General features: G+C 44.4%; 2 pseudogenes; one reads left to right on the top strand and one right to left on the bottom strand.

Moving 5' to 3' along the window:
* Nucleotides 1-71: 71 nt before the first annotated feature.
* LOC123107899 (putative cytochrome c biosynthesis ccmC-like mitochondrial protein) lies at nt 72-1516 on the bottom strand (annotated as a pseudogene).
* A 13185-nt stretch (nt 1517-14701) lies between these two features.
* On the top strand, nt 14702-15978 carry LOC123107900 (leucine-rich repeat receptor-like protein kinase PXC1; annotated as a pseudogene).
* Nucleotides 15979-24101: the final 8123 nt, after the last annotated feature.

A 24101-nucleotide genomic window follows, 5' to 3' on the forward strand; every position in this document is an offset into this window, starting at 1 on the left:
TAAGAGGCAGTGCATCCGGCAGGAATCGAACCTACTTTTTGACCCATTTTTCCTTTCTAGGTTGGTGGGCGCTTTCACCATTTAGCCATGGATGCTTTAGCGAGTGAACTAGGTTTTTATTTGAGAGCGAACTAGGTTTTTAGTGGTATTCCTTCTCGAGCTTCTATTTCTTCAGTTAAGGGAGATTCGGGAAAAGATGGAATAGGAAGACGTGTTTCCAGAACGAACAAGATACGGGTAGAGAAGGGGGAGTTAGCAAAGTTAGACAAGATTGGAATGGGCATAGGAACATGTATTCATGTACCAGATCGGCTAATGCTCCCAGGTTGATGCGATGTATTCCACCAGTTGACTAGAGACTTTATTATTGTTATATCGATCGGTCCAGCACGGATTGAAATAGGAGCTGGTTCGACAGGAAGCTTTTGAAAACGCAGTGCACCCAGGTAAATAAGGAACAAGATGAATACAGAAGTTAAACGAGCATCCCACACCCGAAAGGTACCCCACATAGGCCTTCCCCGAAACCCCCCAGTCACTAACGTAAACAAAGTAGAAAAAGCACCAATTTCTGTACCGGTTCCGGAAGAGCGAAGAAAAAGGGGATGTTTTGTTAATGGGAACAAGGAACTGTTTATAGCTGTCGCGATATAAATAACTATACTCATCCGAGCCGCAGGAACATGTACATATGAAATACGATAATTTCCACCTTGTTGAAGATCTGGTGGTGCTATCCGAAGACTTAAATGAATAGCCATCGCTGTTAAGAACAACCGAGATCCAATGAGAATTTGCGCGTAGCTTTTTGTCTTTGACATAAAAAAATAAGGTTGTAATAACGAAACTGACATTTTATTTTCCTTGCCTTGCAAGTGGAACAAGAAAGACTATATAGTTATTTTGATTCTATAAACAATCAAGGGATTTCGCATGCTTTCCATGGAATGACGGAATTCCCCTTGCTTAGTTTTCGCTCCGCTCGTGCGTGGCACTCCTTGCTTGCGGAGCGGCATATCAGAAAAAGAAGGATTGACTTTCTATACGGGCCCGTCCCCTCTTACCCCTAACTAACAATTATGCTGCTCTCGTCTTTTTGTAATCTTATCTTTCAAAAATGCACTACTAATTTTTACGGCCTCCTTAGTCACCCTATCCACTCTCATCCTGTTTTCGGGTTCCCTTTCAGGGGATGAGGATATTTCGATGATTTCTCCCTCCGTAGGTGGAAAACGCGTGGGTGAGTAGAGTCTGTGCTTTGCTTTTGGGGGCACCGGCAAGAAGCTTCTCGGCCACCCTACTCTGACTTGATTAGCTACTAGTAACTAGGATCGTTCAAACAGTCAGTCAGCAATGCGTACTTCTTTCCTAGTTGAGTGGATCTGCGTAGCAGAGCCCAATCTTCTACCACAAGCTCTGACCTGACTTGTTGTACTTGATTCACCCACGTAAATAGACAACTTGGATAATAAAAGTCATCCCATAAAAGAGAAGTGACTCCGCATGTCGGCAAATGATTTGGAATTGAAACTGGCTACAGAGGAAACTGAAGCCCTAACTCCCCATTCTTTCTATCTTACATCGCCATCGAGCCCTGGCTGTAGAGTCACTGGTTTCTAATCGCAATGGATTTATGTTTTCTTTGGCTTTTCCATTCGCTTCGTTCAACCCTGATCTGGATAGATAGCTCGGCTTCTATTAGCTGAGAATGGTTTTGTCAAGGAAAGGTTTCGCTATACAACAACAATGAACTCACTTCTGATCAAATTGGATTGGATTGGATGAATTGGTAATCTTTCTCTGTCTTGTGAGAGAGAGTCACTTGCTGTATTGAGAGCGGGCGGGTGACATGCATTAAGTGAAATCAGTTGTTATGTTTTTGATCTTATTTGCGCGAGAAGACCCTTGACTGAGGAGACGTGTTTGGCTTGGATGATGCCGCTATGCTCCTATTCACTTTCAGAGACCGCTCTGAGTTTGCCGGTTTTGCGGCAACCCTTTCACTAAGAACATTTTAGCCATTAACGAAATGCCACTATTCCACAATGCTTCTTTGATTTATGTGTAGAAGCGGTAGTAGTGAAGAAAATGGAGGGAGAAGAAAGAAAGCGATGTGACACGAGAATAGATCACATCCGCCAGCCAGCCATGCCATTAGATAGATCCGCTCTGAGTCTTCTGCAGGATGAGATCCGCTTGGAAGAAGAGGGGATTTCTGAAAAAAAAGAATGAATCTCCTTATTTATAGGGAACAGGACGTGTGACTTCCTCAAACAAAATGAATGTGGCTTTCGTGATAAGGCAAATCCTTCGTTCGGTCCAATCAACATATTGAATCTACGCTCGGTCGGCTCGGTGCTGAATGAACTCCTTCATTGATTCCGGGCTGCTCGTAGGGGGACTGTGAAAGCAAGCGTAGGAGATCAAAATGTGAGTCGAGTCCGATGGGTAAAAAGGGGAAGCAGGAAAGGGTTCTGATGTGAATTCTTCTGGTTTGTATATCTATCTCAGCCCTTGCTTGAAAACCTCAAAATTGACTTGCATCTTCCCTTATCACACTACACTTTCTCTTCCTTATTTCATTTCACTGACCTAAGCAACACTTTTTCACGTATTCACCCGAGATATTATAGAAATTGGTCATATTGATCTGCCGTCTTGTTCTCGATAGGAACTTGCTGCTTTCTTGGTTGGTTTGAGAGCAGGCACTGTCTATATATCCAAAACCGGAGGAGAGTTTGGGTTTGGATCACAGACGATCGGAGATTTTGGATTGAGATGGATGGTTGTGCTTGAAGTTACGAGTCGGGTAATGCTAAGTTGAATCGACTGATCCGTTTCATCCTATTTCGGCAAAGGAAGTTGGACTTTAGTTAGCTAAAAAAAGTACCAGCAGCCTGTCTGTGCCCTTTGAGTCTATATCCGCCAAATCTAAAGATTCCTTAAGTTGTCGTACGGCTTCTTTTTCTTCTTTTGTCAATGATCGGTGACAATGAATGCTACGAATGTTCGCTTCCACTAATGTCGTATAAGAATTGTGAGGTGCCCATAGCTTCCCGGAAAGAAGAAGAGTCATTGTCGTTTCCTGACTGATATGAATGCACATATTTACCCTTGCCTCGGGAAATACCACCAATAGAGTCTGCAGAAGGTGTCGTTCAGGAGAGATGCTGGGCTCTAGATATGTGAGTGAGATACCCGCCCTCGGTCATGACCTGGGTTGAAGAAGGAATCTATGTTCTTGGAAGCAAAGAAAGAACTCCGGTATTCCGACCTTATCTTTTTGCTCAAAGAACGAATCAAACCCCTTGTCGAAGCCCTTTATGATATATATAACCCTGGATCGAGTCAGATTTGGGGCGGCTGAACCCACTTAAGCTGAAGCCTTAGTAGATGTCGACGGAAAGGTGAGAAGAGCTGATCGAACCTACCAAGCAACGGTTAGTTGTGCGGTGTACATACAAGCTGGTTTCGCCATTAGCGATGAATTGGATTTATTAGTAAGGGAATGAATGAAGCGGACCGGAAAGAAGATGGATTTTGGAATAGAAAGAATTCCTCTTCTAGGTTTCTGCTTCAAGTAGTAAGCAAAGGATCTTACCTGCTAATGGTTGAAGACCTTGGCGGCCTCTAGTTCTTCTATCTAGTTTTTTAGCCTAGCGTGAACGAATAAGCTTAAACAAATGGTTTCTTTGGCAACGGTTTTTTCTAGTTGATTTGTCCTTATATATATTAGCCGTAGTGTAGTTTAATAAACTGCTCATAGCTCTTATCATTCCTTTATCCATGCATAGACTGGGAATCTATTAGCTCTTAGCTCTAGCACTTTCTTCTTCTTTATTTGCCGTTGCATTCAATAGCCTATTTGAAGTTAACAAAAGCTTTATTACCTAGCTCTATGAAATACGTATATCTTCTTGGCTATCTAGGCTATCTCTACAGGCTTTTTCAACCTATAAGCAGACCTTTGTATACACCCTTGTAACTGAACTAGCTATTCAGAAAGAAAGGTCTATACCGTACATATACCAACTACGCACCCCTTGTATACTTCTTTTTCCTTCTCCCGTGCTTCAAGTTCTGCCCCAGCTCACTCCTCTTTCCAGCAATCTATGTGGGAAGCACTCGTTCAAAGTAAGTTGAGATTCAAAGCGTTCCCGTAAGCTAGTAAGTCAATCAAAGCTATAACTCTATTTGTTAGTTTCAAGAAACTGGTACATATTGCAAATAATAATAATAATATACATATATTATTATTTGGTATTTGCCAATTTTAGACTAAGCATAAATTCATTTGGAAAGAAAAGGGAAATCCCCTGAAATAAAGGATTTTTACTACGTTACCCTCAAAAAGAATAGGAAGACAAACTAGCCAAGAGACAGAAAAAGGTAGAGACCAACCACCGAAACAAGGGAGTAAGGGCTAGGGGGATATGGGCCAAGAAAGGTCCGATGTATCGGTCAGCTATACCTAATCCTTCACTCAAAAACACATCACACCCTTTGTAGGTTCAAGCCGAAGTCAAGCATCATCACCTACTGCAAACTCCAAATATCGTGGTCGGCGTACCTGGTCCTGAACTGCTTTTCATCTAGAATAAGTGGAATCTTCTCGGCACTCTCCTTAATCTTCTGTGGCCCCGTCGGTCGGTACGTGCCAACCCCAACAAATCGGGGTACGACAAAGGTTCCTGTAGAGTGCTTCGAAATGTGCCATTCTGATGCTAGAGTGATAGCAGTTGTTGTAAGCAAACTCGGCTAATGTATCTCTATGCCTATTTAGTAGGCCTGCTCATTGATGCTCTTCGGACTAATTGTATGGGATGTGTTCTGGTGTACAGTGGGAGATGCAAGGATATCGATTGAAGTTTGATTTGTTGGCCATGGAGTTGGGAGCATATGATGTAGTCCTAGGAGTAGACTGGATGAAAAAATTCCCTATTATTTCAATAAGTCTTTCCGTTGGTTGTAACTAATCACGTACCCGCTGTTGTGGAATTCCTTTTACCTAACCAGGATTGCAGTAAAGATAAACAACATTGGGCCTGCCTGCTTGTTCAGCACCACCCATTCCCATGGGAATATATGGGTTTTTCGGTCCAGTGGGAGGATCATTTTCCTTGGAAGGTAATTTTCCCAACCAATAAGTATTGGGCTCCCAAGTAAACAAAGCGAAGGATCAAGTAACCAACATGTTGCGGAGCAGCCAAGTAAACCCAGAAATGACTCAAGTAATCCAAGGGCAGAGCAACGTAATCCAACGGAGGGGCTACGTGATCCAACAGAAGAGCTACGTAAACAAGGAACACATGAACCTGTTAAGGATCCACTCCACCTGCCAAGTGGACTAATCACAAGAGCTCGGGCCGAGAAATTCAATGAAGTAATCCATATGCTGATTCAGCAAGCCAAGCATTGGAGTTGGTATTCCAAGTTTCTTGAATAACCTAGCTGTCTGAAACTCGCCAATGGGATTCTGTGTAATCCTCCGGTCTACATGGTGTAGGTAAAGGGCAAAAAAAGTCGCTAATTAGTGGCACTGAAGTATGCACCCGGCGTGTAAACTTCTTCTTTTTATTTACCAATGTCGCTATCCGACTGATCATCCTTTGAGACCACGGAGAACATCAGAGAGAAAGATACGTGACCTAAAAAAAATTGACACCCTGACTTATATGAGTCGGCTAGAAACTCAAGGCCTGGCCTTTTGTGGGAGAATGCTGAGTCCTTCCCAAAATCGCCTGGATCAACGAAAGATCTGGATAACGCTAGGTTGTGATACTGATGTCTGATTTTACTCGTATACATCCGATAGTGAAGGCCGTGAATTTTGAACAGCCTCACTTAACCCTGGTTCGGTAACCTTTCTAGCGCCCAGGTATCCATGACCTGTAGATAGAGGCCCACTTTCCATTGGATACTCCGAATAAAAGAAGAAGTAGTTACCTAATCATGGGTCTATACGTAAGATCTCCTTGCGTAGAGGTTAAGGCCAGACGGATTACTGAAATGTAGTTTTACTAATGTTTCCTCATCGACTGAGAGAGTTTGTGGTGTTTGTTCTCGGACCAAAGAAACCAAACAAGCATACCTTTCCTTTAATGGAGTATCTTGGGTATGGTACTCCCTCTTTATCAGCTCGATGTTCAATCAGCATTCCTTCACGGGGATCTTGACCGGATGTAAGTCAAGATTGCTATTATCTTTTTAAAGAACATAAACTTCAAAGCTTCTAGTCTATCCCAACTCTTTCGAGCCGCTCTCCCAGTCAACGTTCAAAGGCATCACCATACCTTAGCACTTTTGAGCTTGAGAAATGATTTTCTGGCTTCTTCTCCACACCTTTCTTTAACAACTCAGTTAAAGGCCTGCTGATAGCTCCATACCCCGGTACAAACCTCCTGTAATAACCCCTGCAACCCTCAGAGTTCTCTGACATTGGCTGGTTCTGGCCAAGCTGTCATGCCCTCTACCTTGTTTGTATCAGTAGATACCCCAATTTCATAAATAATGTATTTCCTTTATGAAATTTGGCTCACCCACAAAAAGTTTGTTCTGCCGGAACACTTCCTCTAGCAACTTGAGATGCTCCACCATGGTAGAACTGTACACTAGAATGTCATCGAAAAAGACCAATACCCCTTTCCAACATATCTCTTTAAAAACACTATTCATGAGTTGTTGAAAGGTTGCCGGGGCATCACCTTGAATTCAGAAAGCCGGTCCTTCAGGCTGTTTTGTAGATATCCTCTTCCTTTCATTCTTATTTGGTGATAACCAGCCCTCAAATCTATCTTAGTTCACATCTCATCCAAAAGTGCCGGTCTTCTATGATAGGAATGGGGTATTTGGAAAACATAGTTGCTGCATTTAGTTTTCGATAGTCAAAACACATTCTCCAGGTTCCATCTTTCTTCAACACCAGAGCTGCTTTAGGACTTGTACTGGGCCTGATTACAGCATTTTGCAACAGCTCCTCTACTATCCTTTCAATCTCTGTTTTCTGGGTGATAGCATTTCGTCTATATAAACTAAACGGCCCACTCAACTTTCTTAGGGTATTCTATTTCAACAGAATAGATCAAACTTTTTATATATTCTATTTCATCTATATAAACTAAACGGCCCACTCAACTTTCTTAATTCATCCAGGAAGTCCTTCCAGGTTTTGGAGGTTACACGGTTTAAGGCCCGGATCGCATAGTTGACTTGATCGCGCCTTTTCCCATATGAAATAAGATCTGCTGCCCGGGAGATGTCTCCATCATCATCCAGGCTAATTCCCTGGCTATTTAGAAGCTCCCTGGCTTTAAATTCCAATATATTGTCCCTTTCTTTCGCTGTCTCTATTCTATTGGTGGACGGTCGTAACTCTAATATAGGGCTTTTAAGCATAAAAATCAGCTGCAATCTAGTTTTTTCACAAAGGCTGGTTGAGGCTCAGACTCAACCATCTGTGCTTTGCAGATGATCTTTTTTTTTCAGCGGTGGTGATCTGAATTCTATCCAAGAGCTTACTAGTATCATGACTCATTTTAACAGAGTGTCTGGGCTTTTAGTTAATGCCAAAAAAGTAAGATCTTCTTCAGTGGTATTTCCTTTTCTTTGAAACAAACTATTTTTGAGTGTGTCTTTAATGAAGGGATTTTACCAGTGAAATACTTATACCCTCCATTCATTTCCTTTTCTTTCCAGGCTAGCTCCCTCTGTAGCCGGTGGTTGATGTAGATGAGTATGGGAAGACAATGGTAGTTTCATTCTAGGTCCCACTAATTGTTGAATAGTTGGTTTGAGTTATTTTTTTGGATCCATGCAAGCCATTTCCAGTTGAAGTCATAAGGTACCATCCTGTTCCAGCCAGGAAGACAGCTCTATCTCACAAGTTAGCTGGATCTTTTATTTAAGCCAAAGGCTAGAAAACCTATTTCAAATGAGTTTGGGCTCTGTTAAGTTATCCTCATTTCCTGAGATAAGCGCAGTTCAACAAAACTAAAAGCTAGATATATCGTTGTAAAGTAGAGCTAGACTGCATGATTGGATTGTATAGAAGGATAAGAAGGATTTAAAAATGCCTTCTTTTTTTCTTAAAACGAAAGAAGAAAGAGAGTGGGATGGGATGAAAGTAAACGCAAAGAGCTGATTCGATCAAAGAACCTCGCAGCTTTAGTGCAACAAGCCGATCGAAAGCACTCATCTTTATCGACAAAATGCTTTTTTGTCTCTTCCTCACTAAACGCCCGCTTCCTGGCTCCTCCCTCTTTGCCTAGCAGTTAAGTAGATAGTAGGTCCCCCTGGCCCCGCAACCAAGAGTCACTCGTCGAAAGCTGACCAGGAAGACAATAACTGCTATTTCAAGAAAGCATGGTTGGAGTTCTTCTATTGACGAAGGGAAGAGGACGGTCTTACTTTTCAGAGATACCTGACTTATTAGTGGACGGGTCATGTCATAGCGGAAGGTCAGAGGTGGGAAACAAGGAAACAGAGGAAATGCTTACTGGAACATAGCCTTCGGTACGATTTGAAGGGAAGAGGTTTGATTGCTAATAAAATGAGTGGAAGAGCTGCTTGGTCAAAGGCATTCCCTCAAGTAGCAAAGGCAAGACGGAAAAGCAGCAATGAAGGTTGCTAGGTACCGCTCCGTGGTAACATCTATCGATTCCGCTATCGGGAAAGTCTGGCAGGGGAAATATCTGGCTGAGGAATTAGAGGAACTTTGGTAGCACTCGGGGACGAAATTAATCAAAGAACTTAAGAAATTGCCCATACCGACAGCAGCTCCCGCTTTACAAAAAACCCTATCTCATCAGGCAGGTATACCTGACCCTTTTTTAGCTAGTTTCGGGAAAGCGGTAAGTTAAGTAAGTCAAGCCCTTCTAAGCGAAGAATAGCGGAGAGAAATGGGCAATTGAAGCGTCTTTCTGTCTATCGACGGCAGAGTCTATTGATCCTCCACAATCCGGTAATGCTTTTTCTCAATTCAATGCGGAGCGATATCAATGTACTACCTTTCCTTTATCTCAATTCAAGTCAAGGCAGGCTATCTTTGTTATCAAGAAACAAAGCTGTCTCTAGTGATTGATCCGTTTGCTCTCGCCCTTCGGCTTTGTGGTCACTCAAGGTCCTTGGATTTCGTGCTCAATCTAGTTGGAGCAAAAGTCCCTGTGGATAGAATAAAAACCGTTTTTATCTGGGAAGAGCGCCTTTGGAAACCCACTGCTGAAGCCGAATAGGCAGTTAAAGCTGGAATGATGGGGGGCAATCCTGCAGTATGGCTTTAGTGCGTAGATTCTCAGGCAGGCTCATCGACTGGTGGAGGAGGGACACTTTACTTATTATCAGAATAGAAAAGAGCTGTATGTATACTATAGGAAGGGGGATCAAACTAGTTATGTTGACAGACATGAACTCCTATAGAAGCAGATGTTCGAGGTCTGGTCCAAAGATACCATGCTTGCTTAAGCCAATCCATAGGTTCAAGCGAAAGAACACTTATTCACAGCAATATCTAGACCTGATGAAGATGACTGCTAGTCAAATACCTAAATCCTTTGGAATTCATTAGTAAACTCTTTTCAGAGTCATTAAAAACGAGCAACACCACGTAGGGCAGCGTCCACGCGAACTAGCCTCTTCCTTAGCAAGTCAGTGGGAGAACGCCATCGGCCAAGAGAAATGGAATCCGTTGTTAAGTGGGTACCGGACCCGGTAGAATTGGCATCACTTCCTTCACTCCACAGAGGACTCGGGATAAGATCGTTCCCAAGCAGAAGGAAAAGCTTTCGAACTAGGAGTCAGAACGAACTCATGAAGCTATCCTTCTTCTATTGCTACTTTCAGAGAGAGAGAATAGGTCGTACGAAAGGGGACCCACCTTGAGAAGGGTGTCCCATTGCGGAGTAGTTAAACGAGTATTTTGGTATACCACTTGTGCACCTAAACCTATGCTTAAGCTTACTAGAACTTCAACCTCAAGTTCATTAACATCAATGCGTCTCATCTTCTTGAACCTATTCTATGGATAAATGGGCACCATCTGTCTCCTAAGGGCAACTATCCATCCCTTTTTCTTTCAAGAATGCGGGTACCGTAGTAGCAAAGCAAGTGAAATATGCCAAAGGGAACCGCTCGGATATAGACGGCAAGGAAAAACGTCGGCTAAAGAACAGAACTATTCTATTGTATTGATGGCCCCGAAAGAAAGTGGATCTGTGAGTGGAGACCATCCATCCCTTTCTGATGAAACCTTTGTTGCCCTAGCTTGAATTGAAGGTTTGGCTAAGGATGGGGATCCGGTGTCTTCATCTATACCATCAGAGAAGAAGGCTTGCCAAGAATGGACGAAGGTATGATTCTAGGAAATCTAGATTTGAAAGAAGGAAGCACCCGAGGAGCAATCAAACGGACATTTCTACGAGTGAACTCGCTAAAGCTGAAGATCCACCATCCAATTTAGGCATTAGGCAGAACTCTCTCAATCCAGGAACTAGCTCCTATCTCGATGATTCCATTTCTCTTTTTCAGAGTTAGCTTCTTTCCTATGGTAAAGAGTACTCTTGTTTCCTAGTCGAGGGATAATCAAGTCATTTCGAAAGGGGATTTATCCGTTCCCCTAGCCATCGAGCAACTACGAGAAACACCGCGCCCGTGCCCCCGTCGCTCGCCGGAGCAGCCGTGCGTGGCGTACCAATTTTTTATCTGGTGGATCTTGTCTGTTCTTTCGAAAGTGTTTCTACAAACGAGTGAGGTAAACCCATCTCGGTCGAATAATTCGTATCTTTAGACCATTCAGAGCCGTTTGCATTAAGTGTTGGGATTTAGTTTGTTGTCATTACCCTCAACTTCATTGCCGTCCACCTCTTGCCGTGTTATTGGCTAGAGAAAGACAACCGATTGTACTACTACAGTGTTGAGTACCCCAGTTGCTCCGCGGGTGATTATGCCCTAAATTCTCAGGAGTGGTGGAACGGATTGCTCCTATCTAGGGTTTCCTAGCTTGCTTTCCTAGATTTAGCTTTATCTATCTTTCCGAGATGACCAACTGCTCTTTCTTGCCAATCTACTTTAGATTTATTAATACTTTCATTGCGGGACCTATCCCCGAACAACCATTGCTTTTCTTCCGCGGTTTCTTTAGTTTCTTCTTGATTTGATTGAAGTTTAGGGAATTGGATGGACTGGTGTCTTTGGATATTATCCGTCCTACTTATGATCTTCCAATTGAACACACTAGTATTTTATGGATTCTTTCCCCGATAGTGTAGTCATCTCCAAAAGGGATGATACATGTTTATCTGTCCTAGGATGCGCCGTTCGTGATAAGCTTATCCTCTTCCTTTCGCCGGTAGTGTGAATCTTCTCGAAAGCGCACAACATAGTCCAGTCAGTGTAGCCAGGGCATCATGAACGGATTCCTCAAGAGGAAGGTAGGGCCATATCTATCCAAGAAGAAAGACCTGGTAAACAATTATGCTACTTGACCAATGGATAAAGTATAGATCTCATGGCTAGCTACTATTCAACCCTGGCATTGGGGATCAAGAACGGGGTAAAGTACGGACTTTGGCTAAGGATGGGGATCCGGTTGTGCCGTGCCGGCCCCGGGAATCGGCGAACTACGCTACACAGTCAGATACCTAAGCGAACGGATAAGGGAAAGCCCGCTATATTATATATAGTAATCACCTGCCAAAAGGAAAGCCTGCCCGATAATAATAATAGGTCTATGCGCCGAACAAGCAACGGTATATTAGAGATAGTAAGGAGTTGTATACACGGGGGTATGCATTCATGTCACGCTTTCTGTGTGATAAGAGGCCCGGACTCCGACAACTTCTTCCCCGATGTCGACAACCTCCTCAACGACATGGCTGGCGAGGACACCGACCCCAAGTCCAGTGCTGCTGCTGCTGCTGTCTCGTATGTGTTCTTCTTTCTGTTAGATATCCTGCCACAGTTTCTCGTACTAGTACTTGCCCTAAATATGTTAGGTTCTACCTCATATATGCAACTAGTTCTAATGTCTGCTATAGATATGATAAGATACGGTTTATATATGCAGAAGCTATTTTCCTTCTCTCTGTTAGAACGCATGACTTGTTTTATCTCTACTATATTAGTCATGCTTTATCTAGTATTTCTGTTAATAAAATCATTCGGTAAATTGCTCATATTTCCAACACCAGTCGCCACTTTCCAAGATGTGACTTTCATCTTTTGAGGCACTGTTGATCGACAAACACTCTTCCACAAGGTGCGTCGACCATCCGGGTTCGTGTTTGATGCACCAACAACGAAGGTACAATTATGCTCTTGAGTTGCCAGCTTGTAAGCGCTTCTCACCATAAACATACCGCTCTTCTCCGGAAACCAAGAGAGAAAGTCAGAACATTGACAAGGTGAGGTTTTGATCTTTAGGATTTGAACAACATCCATGGGCCAAAAAGCTCCTGTCAAGCCATCCACTCGCCACGCACCATTAGCGTCCAAGAAATCCGATACACGGTTAAAGCGACATGATCCTTTCGGAGATATAGGCCGGAAGGAATAGGGCCATGGAATCCAGGGATCCCGCCATGTACGAATTGAAGTACCGTTGCCCACACGCCAAATGCCACCTCTCTCCAACAACTCTAGTCCATGTAAAATTCCCTTCCAAACAGCAGAACCATTGGCGGGGAAGGCCGTATCCAAAAGATAACCAGATGGATAGTACTTTGCTTTCAATAACCGAGCACATAAGCTGCCCGACATCTCAAGTAATCTCCAGGCCTGTTTGGCTAGCAAGGCCTGGTTAAAAGCCCTCATGTCTCGAAAACCCATGCCCCCCATGGATTTGGGGAGTCTCAATTTGTCCCAGCTCATCCAAGCCATTTTCTTCTTCCCATTCTCCACTCCCCACCAATATTGGCGTATCATACGAGTCAACTCATCACATACTGAGGCGAGGAGTTTAAACACACTCATGACATAAGATGGGATGACCTGAGCCACTGATTTGATTAGAATCTCCTTCACACCCGAGGAAGAATATTGCTCACTTCAATCTATAAGTCTCTTCCTCAACCGCTGTTGTACTATTTCGAAATTACCTTTATGCATTCTCCCTTCAGGAACTGGAAGGCCCAAATATTTGGGTTCAAAAACCTCCCAGGAAATCTCCAGTATACCCTTTACTTCTTGAACCACACTGTGCAGTGTGCACGCAGTTATCTGAGAAGAGGATGGAGCACTTGAAAAGCATATCGTACGAAGGTTAGTTTTACATCGCAGAGATGAGCAGCCACAGATACACTAAAATGTAGGCACGAATATGGACAGGTTGGTTGACTTCAGTGATTATAGTGCACGGGACATAACAGTGAATACCTTTTTTTTGCGGGTTAGGCACGGGAAAAGCGCATCCAGTTCAGCAGTGACATGATGAAGTCAAGGAAAAAAACAGCACACTATACAATATATAGCGCCGTCTTTTAAATTATGTTATTAGCGAGATATTGTACACTGATTTATTTAGTGAGATAATTTTCTACACGCTATAGCGTGCTATTAGTACGCTATTTTTCCGTGGATGAAATACTCCCTACCTTTGATCAAAGTCAAGCTTTGTAAACTTTGACAAATTAATAGACCAAAATATTAAAATGTACAATAACAAATCGATACCATTAGATTCATTATTAAATATATTTTCACATTATATAGATTTGTTATGGTAAATATTTATATATTTTTCTGTAAACTTGGTCAAACTATACAAAATTTGACTTCGGTGAACTCTAATATGCAGAGTAGCTGAAAATCCTGCTTAGCTGCAGCAGTAATCCCCGCTTAACTTGCGAATCAACCTGTGGTTGAGTTGGTTAGGTGGACAGTGGTATCCCCAACCCACCAGGGTTCAAATCCTGGTGCTCGCATTATTCCTGGATTTATTTCAGGATTTCCGGCGATGCGCTTTCAGTGGGAGGAGACGTTCCCGTCGACGACGAGGCTCCTACGGTGACTTCGTAAATCTCAAGATGATATGCCGGCTCAGTCTCTCGGAGATGCTCATAGGGGTAGGATGTGCGTGTGTGCGTTCATAAAGGTAAGTGTATGCGCGTGTATACGAGCGCTTGTGTCTGTACTGATGCTTAAAAAAAATCCCTGCTTAACTTCCCCGAAAGCTTGCTTAGTTGCGTCACATGCTTGTGGCGTGCGAACAGGTGGTGTGGATGGGGCTGCATGCAGAAGAGTGGTCCGAGCAGACAGTGCGGCGGCTGGCCCGGTTCGACGTGGAAAACGATTGTTAGGTGAGGTCCTTTTCTGTTCCGCAATGCGTCGCCCCCTCACTTTCAACGTTCCAACATTCTTCTTCCCTCAAGATAAAAGTTCGACAAGTACGTTGTCTTTCAGAAAAGAAACCGCCTTTTATTACCCATCGAAGAAAGGAGACAAGAGTGCCTTGAGAGAGAAATGTATGTTCTAAAAAAAAGAGTTAATACCACTATTGATACATAAACTTGTAGGGGTGGGAACAGTTTCATACAAGAACTAAAAAACCCCACAAAACTAGCCCTCCAACTTGTCTGCTGTAACAAATTTATACAAAACCACCCCGAACTCCACACGTGGCACGCCATGTAGGCTCTGTCGGGCCCGGATCACATTTTTACAAAGAAACCCTCGCGCTTTAGGGGCCAACGGGCAGACAAGAACAGTCGCCTCGCCTCGCCACAAGCCAAGGCCGGGGACAATGGCTCTGCGGTTCTTGGCGGTCCTGGGGTTCCTCTCCGCGGCGGCGGCGGCTGCGGTGCCGCGGCCTGAGCCGGAGGTGAAGCCGAGCGATACGGACGCGCTGGGCATGTTCCGGCACGCTGCCGACGCGCACGGCATCCTGGCCGGCAACTGGAGCACGCCCGACGCCTGCGCCGGCCGCTGGACCGGCGTGGGGTGCTCCTCCGACGGTCGCCGGGTCACCTCGCTCTCCCTCGGCTCGCTCGACCTGCGGGGCTCTCTCGACCCGCTCTCCCACCTCACCGAGCTCCGCGTGCTCGACCTCCGCGGGAACCGCCTCAACGGCACCCTCGACGGCCTCCTCCTCGGCGTCCCCAACCTCAAGCTCCTCTACCTCTCCCGCAACGACATCTCCGGCGCCGTCCCGGACGCCCTCGCGCGGCTCCCCCGCCTCGTCCGCCTTGACCTCGCCGACAACAGCCTGCGCGGGCCCATCCCGGCCGCCGCGCTCGCCAACCTTACCGACCTCCTCACGCTCAGGCTCCAGGACAACCTCCTCACCGGTCTGCTCCCGGACCTCGCACCGCCCTGCCCCACCTCGCGGACTTCAATGCCTCCAACAACCAGCTCTCCGGCAGGGTGCCCGACGCGGTGCGCGCCAAGTTCGGTCTCGCCTCGTTCGCCGGCAATGCCGGTCTTTGCGGGACGGTGCCGCCGCTGCCGTCCTGTTCTTTCATGCCGCGCGAGCCCGCCCCGACGTCGCCTTCCGCCCCTGCCTCGTCGTCGCAGTCCGTGGTGCCGTCCAACCCAGCCGCCTCCTCCTCCTCCTCGTCCGTTGCTTCGTCCTCACCGGCATTGGCCACACCAGAGGGAGCCTCTAGCAAGGGGGGCTTGAGCACAGGCGCGATTGCTGGGATTGCCGTCGGCAATGGCCTCTTCCTGTTCGCGCTGCTGTCGCTGCTGGTTGCATATTGCTGCTGTAGCACCGGCGGCGTCAGCGAGACAGCCAAGAAGAGGAAAAGAGGCGGCCGCGTTGGCCTGGAGGATGGAGACGGCGGGATGTTCGGCCACGGCAAGGGCATGCAGCCAGCTCGCCCGGGCAGCGCTGGCAGGTGCAGCGATGGCGGCGACAGCGACGGGGCACGCAGCAAATTGGTATTCTTCGGGGTCGACGGCGAAGGCGGTGGCAACGACGAAGCTGACGACGACGGGGCAAGCGACAGCAGCGTCGGACGGAGGGCAAGTGGTGGCTGGACAGCGCAATAGCAGTGGAGGACAGCGCAACAGCAGGAAGGGGTTTGCATCGGGGCCGACGACCAGGTGCTTTTCTGTCGAGGGATGGACTTGTCTGCGAAATTGCTAAAGCGCGAGGGTTTCTTTGTAAAAACGTGATCCGGGCCCGACAGAGCCTACATGGCGTGCCACGTGTGCAGTTCGGGGTGGTTTTGTATAAATTTGTTACAGCAGACAAGTTGGAGGGCTAGTTTTGTGGGGTTTTTTAGTTCTTGTATGAAACTGTTCCCACCCCTACAAGTTTATGTATCAATAGTGGTATTAACTCTAAAAAAAAGGGTATGTTCTCGGCACAAGTTGTTTTCTTGTGCGGGAGGCATATTAGATGTTAGTATTGAGGGATTCGATGACGATATGGTTCATGGTGTTCTCTATTATATACTCCCTCTGTCCCATAATATAATACCGTTTTTCAAACTATGTTAGCTTCAAAAAATTTCTTATATTATAAGACAGAGGGAGTATATGGAATTGTGGTGCTGAATGACGATCCCCAACGATATGGTTGTTATTGATGACGGAGAAAAAGACTTGGATACCAAGTTCATGCTTGAGCACTCGAGGTCGATCTCCATACAAAGCACACGATCTTCGGCCTTTTGCAAAGTTATTGGCTCCTTCCCCTACTATGGAATACACGTATGTGAATATGTATACATTGTAGGGTCATCTGTGATTCATGAAATTTGAAGGATTTGGAAACGAACCTGAAGGGGAAACAAAAACTACTTAGTACATGATCCAAATTAGGAACGGATTCGCGCCGGCAGTGATATGGGCATGCTCCTATTTTGCTTTGGTGGCGCCGGCGTCAGTCTGTCATCCTCGACCTAGAAGAGGAACGAGAAGGCATCGGTGGTGGGCATGGGGCTGCGTTTAGGAATATGTGGTCCATGGTTGGGTTAAAATGCAATTTATATCGTGATGAGTTTCTTCCTTATTACTCCTATTGTGTATATTGTTGGAAAACCTGCACAAAATTCACAAGCTTACTCATATCATGTTTGGAGTATGATTCTGAATTTTAGCACTGTCATCGATCGCATAAGTGTCCTGGAACATTCTCTGGTACCATAGGCTGGTAGCTAGCTAGGCAGTCGGTGGCTGCTTCTGCAATGGGAAGTAGATGCATGATTCAGGCATGGCAAGCCTTAAATTTTATCCCGGCGGATTTGAGAGAGATATGAGCAGAAGGGAAGCGGAGTTGATCCTTGGGGTAAGAGCATCTCCAGCCGCCCCCCCAGGAAGCCTCCCCAAGGCACTTTTTGGACGTCGGCGGGCAAAAAACACCCCACCCGGGCCCCCAGAGACACGTTTTTCGCCGGATTTCGCGAGATTTACGGCCGGCGCTACCACCCCAAACCCAGCCCCCGGGGGGCAGCTGGGGACGTCGGCAAATGACTTTTGCATGCACAGGGCCACTCGTCAGCCTCTCTCTCTCCTCTCTCCTCCCCTTTCTTTATTTTCTTTCTCCTCTCCTCTCTTCTCCCTTTCCTTCCACACAACACGCATGGTCGGGGCAGGGCTCGCGGACCATCTCCTTCCTTCTCGCTTGGGCGCTATGGCCACCATCCTCGCAAGATCCAGCCCATCTCCTCCGCGTCCGCCCAGTGGGCGTTCCGGCGGACCCGGTCGGCGCCGTCGCTCGCCGCCGAGTTCGCGGGCGGCCCGCTCAAGCATTGGTGGGACTGGGGCCTCGGATGGCTGAGGCTTCGCCGGCGACCTGGAGATGAACGAGGAGGAGGCCCCGAGCGTGCCCCTCCTCCTTGTTCATCTCCAGGTCGGATGGCTGAGGCTTCGCCGGCGACTTGGAGATGAACGAGGAGGAGGCCCCGAGCGCGCCGGCCACGGGCGGCCCGCTAAAGCGCTGGTGGGACTGGCGCCTCGGATGGCTGAGACTTCGCCGACGACCTGGAGATTGATACGTCTCCATCGTATCTACTTTTCCAAACACTTTTACCCTTATTTTGGACTCTAACTTGTATGATTTGAATGGAACTAACCTGGACTGACGCTGTTTTCACCAGAATTACCTTGGTGTTGTTTTATGTGCAGAAAGCAAATATTCTCGGAAAGTTCCGAAACTCCACGGAATACCTTAGATAGAATAATAAAAAATCCTCGCCAAATATGAAGACCAGGGGCCCACACCCTTTCCACGAGGGTGGGGGGCGCCCCCCCTAGGGCACGCCCCCCTACCTCGTGGGCCCCCTGGAAACCCTTCGACGCCAAGTCCAACTGTATATATTTGCTTTCGGAGAGAGAAAAATCAGAGAGAAGAAATCATCACGTTTTATGATACGGACCCGCCGCCAAGCCCTAAAACCTCTCGGGAGGGCTGATCTGGAGTCCGTTCGGGGCTCCGGAGAGCGGGGTTCGTCGCCGTCGTCATCATCAACCATCCTCCATCACCAATTTCATGATGCTCACCGCCGTGCGTGAGTAATTCCATCGTAGGCTTGCTGGACGGTGATGGGTTGGATGAGATTTATCATGTAATCGAGTTAGTTTTGTTAGGGTTTGATCCCTAGTATCCACTCTGTTCTGAGATTGATGTTGCTATGACTTTGCTATGCTTAATGCTTGTCACTAGGGCCCGAGTGCCATGATTTCAGATCTGAACCTATTATGTTTTCATGAATATATGTGAGTTCTTGATCCTATCTTGCAAGTCTATAGTCACCTACTATGTGTTATGATCCGGCAACCCCGAAGTGACAATAATCGGGACCACTCCCGGTGATGATCATAGTTTGAGGAGTTCATGTATTCACTATGTGCTAATGCTTTGTTCCGGTTCTCTATTAAAAGGAGGCCTTAATATCCCTTAGTTTCCAATAGGACCCCGCTGCCACGGGAGGGTAGGACAAAAGATGTCATGCAAGTTTTTTTCCATAAGCACGTATGACTATATACGGAATACATGCCTACATTATATTGACGAACTGGAGCTAGTTCTGTGTCACCCTATGTTATGACTGTTACATGATGAACCGCATCCGGCATAATTATCCATCACTGATCCGGTGCCTACGAGTTTTCCATATACTGGTTTACGCTTATTTACTTTTCTGCTTTTACTGTTACAATCACTACAAAATACCAAAAACATTACTTTTGTTGTCTTTACTTTTGTTGCCGCTACCACCACTATCATATTACTGTGCTACTAAACACTTTGCTGCAGATACTAAGTTTCCAGGTGTGGTTGAATTGACAACTCAGTTGCTAATACTTGAGAATATTCTTTGGCTCCTCTTGTGTCGAATCAATAAATTTGGGTTAAATACTTTATCCTCGAAAACTGTTGCGATCCCCTATACTTGTGGGTTATCAGAGATGAACGAGGAGGAGGCCCCGAGCACGCCGGCCACGGCGGCCCCGGCCACGACAAGCCACGCACGGGCGGCACGGGCCCCTCGTACGGGCATTCCTGAAGGTTATCTTTTTGATAAAGATTCTTCTTTAGCTATTTTAGCCTACAAAGATAGATATGAGCTTAAAAGGTTATTAATTAAATGGAACAAAGAATCACTTAGAGATAAAATGAAACCCGATCCTGCTTTTGCTACTTCACCTATATGTGTTCCTGACAAAGATTATGAATTCTCTGTTGATCCTGATATAAGTACTTTGGTTGAATCTGATCCGTTTTATGGCTATGAATCTGAAACTGTTGTGGCGCATCTTACTAAGTTAAATGACATAGCTGCCCTGTTCACTAATAATGAGAGATCACGTTACCTCTATATACTCAAAATATTTCTATTCTCATTAAAGGGTGATGCTAAGATATGGTTTAATTCTCTTGATCCTGGTTGTGTGCGTAGTCCCCAGGATATGATTTATTACTTCTCTGCTAAATATTTCCCTCTCATAAGAAACAAGCTGTTTTAAGGGAAATATACAACTTTGTGCAAATTAAAGAAGAGAGTCTCCCACAAGCTTGGGGGAGGCTTCTCAAGTTACTTAATGCTTTGCCTGATCATCCTCTTAAGATACCTGAAATACTTGATATCTTTTATAATGGACTAACCGATGCTTCCAGAGATTACCTGGATAGTTGTGTTGGTTCTCTTTTCAGGGAAAGAACACCGGATGAAGCTGAAATTCTATTGAATAATATGTTGACAAATGAAAATAATTGGGCACCTCCTGAGCCAGCTCCCGCTCCAATTAATGATCCTTTTCCTAAACCAAATCCGAAGAAGAGAGGTGTTCTATTTCTCAGTCCCAAAGATATGCAAGAGGCAAAGAAATCTATGAAAGAAAAAGGTATTAAAGCTGAAGATGTTAAGAATTTACCTCCTATTGAAGAAATACATGGTCTTAATATACCGCCTGTTGACGAAGTATATGATCTTAATCCTTTATTCATTGAAGAACCTCCCGATATCCCGACACAGGTAGTAAAGGTAAATGCTCTCTATAGATTTGATGAAGGTGATATCCCTCACTATAAGTCTGCTAGGAAATGCTTTGATGAGTTTGATAATTTTATTGTCAAACAAGAAAATTTCAATGCTTATTTTGGTAGACAATTGAAATATGATTCCGATATAATTAAATACTTGGGTGATTATATGGCTAATATTAGAGGTGAACTTAAAGTTGTTAGCAAACATGCTTCTATGGTTACCACTCAAGTAGAACAAGTACTTAAAGCTCAAAAAGAATTGCTCCATGAAATGAATAGTAAGAAAAATGATTATGCTGTTAGAGTGGCTACTAGAACTAGTAGAATGACTCAGGAACCTTTGTATCCTAAAGGCCACCCTAAGAGAATCGAGCAAGATTCTCAGAGAAATAATATTGATGCACCTAGTTCTTCTAAAAAGAAGAAAAAGAAAAATGATAGAACTGTGCAAACTTCTAGTGAACCTATTGCTGAACCACCTGATAATCCAAATAATATTTCTATGTCTGATGCTGAAACACAATCTGGTAATGAACATGAACCTAGTAAAAATATTAATGATGATGTTCATGATGATGCTCAACCTAGTAATGATAATGATTTATAGATTGAACCTACTGTTGATCTTGATAACCCACAATCAAAGAATCAACGTTATGATAAAAGAGACTTTGTTGCTAGGAAACATGGTAAAGAAAGGGAACCTTGGGTTCAGAAACCCATGCCTTTTCCCTCCTAAACCATCCAAGAAAAAGGATGATGAGGATTTTGAGCGCTTTGCTAAAATGTTTAGGCATATCTTTTTACGTATGCGATTGACTGATGTGCTCAAAACAAATCCTTATGCTAAATATATGAAGGATATCATTACTAATAAAAGAAAGATACCGGAAGCTGAAATTTCCACCATGCTTGCTAATTATACTTTTAAGGGTGGAATACCAAAGAAACTTGGAGATCCCGGAGTACCCACTATACCTTGCTCCATTAAAAGAAATTATATTAAAACTGCTTTATGTGATCTTGGAGCCGGTGTTAGTGCTATGCCTCTCTCTTTATATCATAGACTTGACTTGAATAAGCTGACACCTACTGAAATATCTTTGCAAATGGCTGATAAATCAACTGCTATACCTATCGGTATTTGTGAGGACGTGCCTGTTGTGGTTGCAAACATTACTATTTTAACGGACTTTGTTATTCTTGATATTCCCAAGGATGATAGTATGTCTATTATTCTTGGAAGACCTTTTCTTACTACTGCAGGGGCTGTTATTGATTGCAACAAAGGCAATGTCACTTTTCATGTTAATGGTAATGAGCATACGGTACACTTTCCGAGGAAACAACCTCAAGTTCATAGTATCAACTCCGTTGGAAAAATTCCATCGATTATAATTGGAGGTTTTGAATTTCCTATTCCTACGGTCAAAAACAAATATGATATACTTATTATAGGGGATGTGCATATCCCTGTTGAGGTAACTTAGTGTTATTCGAAATTTCTCCGGTTTCATGATTATCGGAATGAGTTTGTTAACAATACATGATCAACCTTGTTAGTGGATTCTTTTTGATGAGCATGAGATGGATGAAACTAGAAGCACAAACTTTTGTACCCTCTTTATATTTTCTATAATTTAGTAGAAATAAAGTAAAAATAGTATTTTTCTGTCTGTTTCCTGACTTATCCGTGCAATATAAAAATATCCCAAAAATAAAAGTCCTCAGATAGCCATGCCAATTTAATATGATTTTTTCAGGAATATTTGAGGATTTACTGTGCAAAAATTATCGCGGGAGGAGCTGCCACCTGGCCACGAGGGTGGTGGGCGCGCCCCCCTGCCTCGTGGGCCCATGGTGGCCCTCCTCCACTTATCCCAGCACCCATCTTCTTCCTCTATCTCACACAAACCCGAAAAACCAATTCAAGCACGAGTTCCAGCCAGTTTTGTTGTGATTTTTGATCTCCTTGCTCAAAGCACCTCTCGCAAAACTGCTTGGGGAGATTGTCCCTTGGTATGTGACTCTTCCATTGGTCCAATTAGTTTTTGTTCTAGTGCTTTATTCATTGCAAATTTTTGCTGCATAGGTGACCATGTTCTTGAGCTTGCATGTAAAATTTATATGGTTTCAAGTAGTTCTAATGCTTGATATAGGCTCTAGGCACTTGTAGGTGTAGTTACTATCAGTTTTATTGAAGTTGGTTCATTTTTGTTTCAAGTTACTAAAAATTTCAGATTGTTTCAGAAAAATGATGAGGAGATTATTGAGGGGCTCATCAAGCCAAAGCTCGAAGGAAAAGGCACCTAAGCCTAAGTATAATTTGCCACGCACCACGGAGATTCGGGCGTGTGAATGGCCTTCTGAAGATTTCTTGAGAGCAGCCGGTATCTATGAAGATTTCCATGAATTGGCTCACAATGCAGGCCTCACCGCCTTCCTCCACGACCAATGCGATCAGTATCTCTTACTCACAAATACCTTTGTGCAAAACTTTTATTTTCATCCTAGGAACTCACCACCTACGGTGGAATTTCATTTATATGATGAGCCTAAGGAGATGTCACTTTATGATTTCTGTCGGATTTGTTTAGTCCCTTTTGAGGGCAAGACAGAAGAACCACATCATGATGATGTGACTGGGTTTATTGATAATATCACTGTAGGAGAAACCAGGAAGGTTTCCGATACACGAATCACTAGCATACATTTTCCTGTTTTGCGTTACTTTGCATTATTTGCTAGTCGTTGTCTAATTGGACACAAAAATTCTGGAAACTTTAGTATCCCTGATTTAATTATTCTGCTCCAAGGTTTATATAGTGATAACACTTTTAGTATGGGTGGTATTATTGCTAGACGGTTAAATATGAACCGTACTAAGGGCCCCATCTTTGGAGGCATCTATGCCACACGCCTAGACGCACATTTTAACATACCTATTAGGCATGCTGAGAAGGAAGAAAAGGTGCTGCCCCGTGTTTATCTAGATCATAAAAGTATGGTAGCACATGATTTTATTGTTAAGAATAGGGCAGGGGAGCTTAGATATCAACTGTTTTTAATAAACATCATCCTGAGACTATCACCCTGCCTGCTCCTTCTTTGTTTAATTTAACTGCAAGCACATACCTTGTTCCGTTGACGGCTATTCACACCTACCGGAACCCTGCACCCACTGAGGAGCCAGAACAGGAACCACAAAATGAGCCCCCACGAAAATCTGTTTATTCTTGGGATCTAGAGGGCAGTCAGAGTCTTCTTCTTCATCACAGTATGATCCCAACTATTCCTCCGCATCACAGTACGACCCCAACAACTATTATTATGGATATCTGCCAGGCCAGCCGTGGCCATAGACCAACTTAGGCCAAAAGCCTAAGCTTGGGGGAGTATGTATTTCAAACCAACATTATATTTATGTTCAGACACACTCGTTGCTAGATGTCGGTGCTCATACTTTTTCACTGTAATATCCATGCTAGTTTATTTTCCTTTTCTTGCTTTCTTCTTGTGTGTTTGTTAAACCTTAAGAAAAACAAAAAATTATTAGTAGTTTATTTTTCTACTATAGTAGTAATAATTAAAAAGAAAACCCAAAAATATTTCCCGTTCTTCTTTTGCTTGTTGGGAGCTTTCCCGTGTAAATAGTTTTCTTTTCTTTTCTTTTCTTTGG

This window comes from Triticum aestivum, chromosome 5A (genome assembly GCF_018294505.1).
Source record: "Triticum aestivum cultivar Chinese Spring chromosome 5A, IWGSC CS RefSeq v2.1, whole genome shotgun sequence".
NCBI classification, from domain to species: domain Eukaryota; kingdom Viridiplantae; phylum Streptophyta; class Magnoliopsida; order Poales; family Poaceae; genus Triticum; species Triticum aestivum.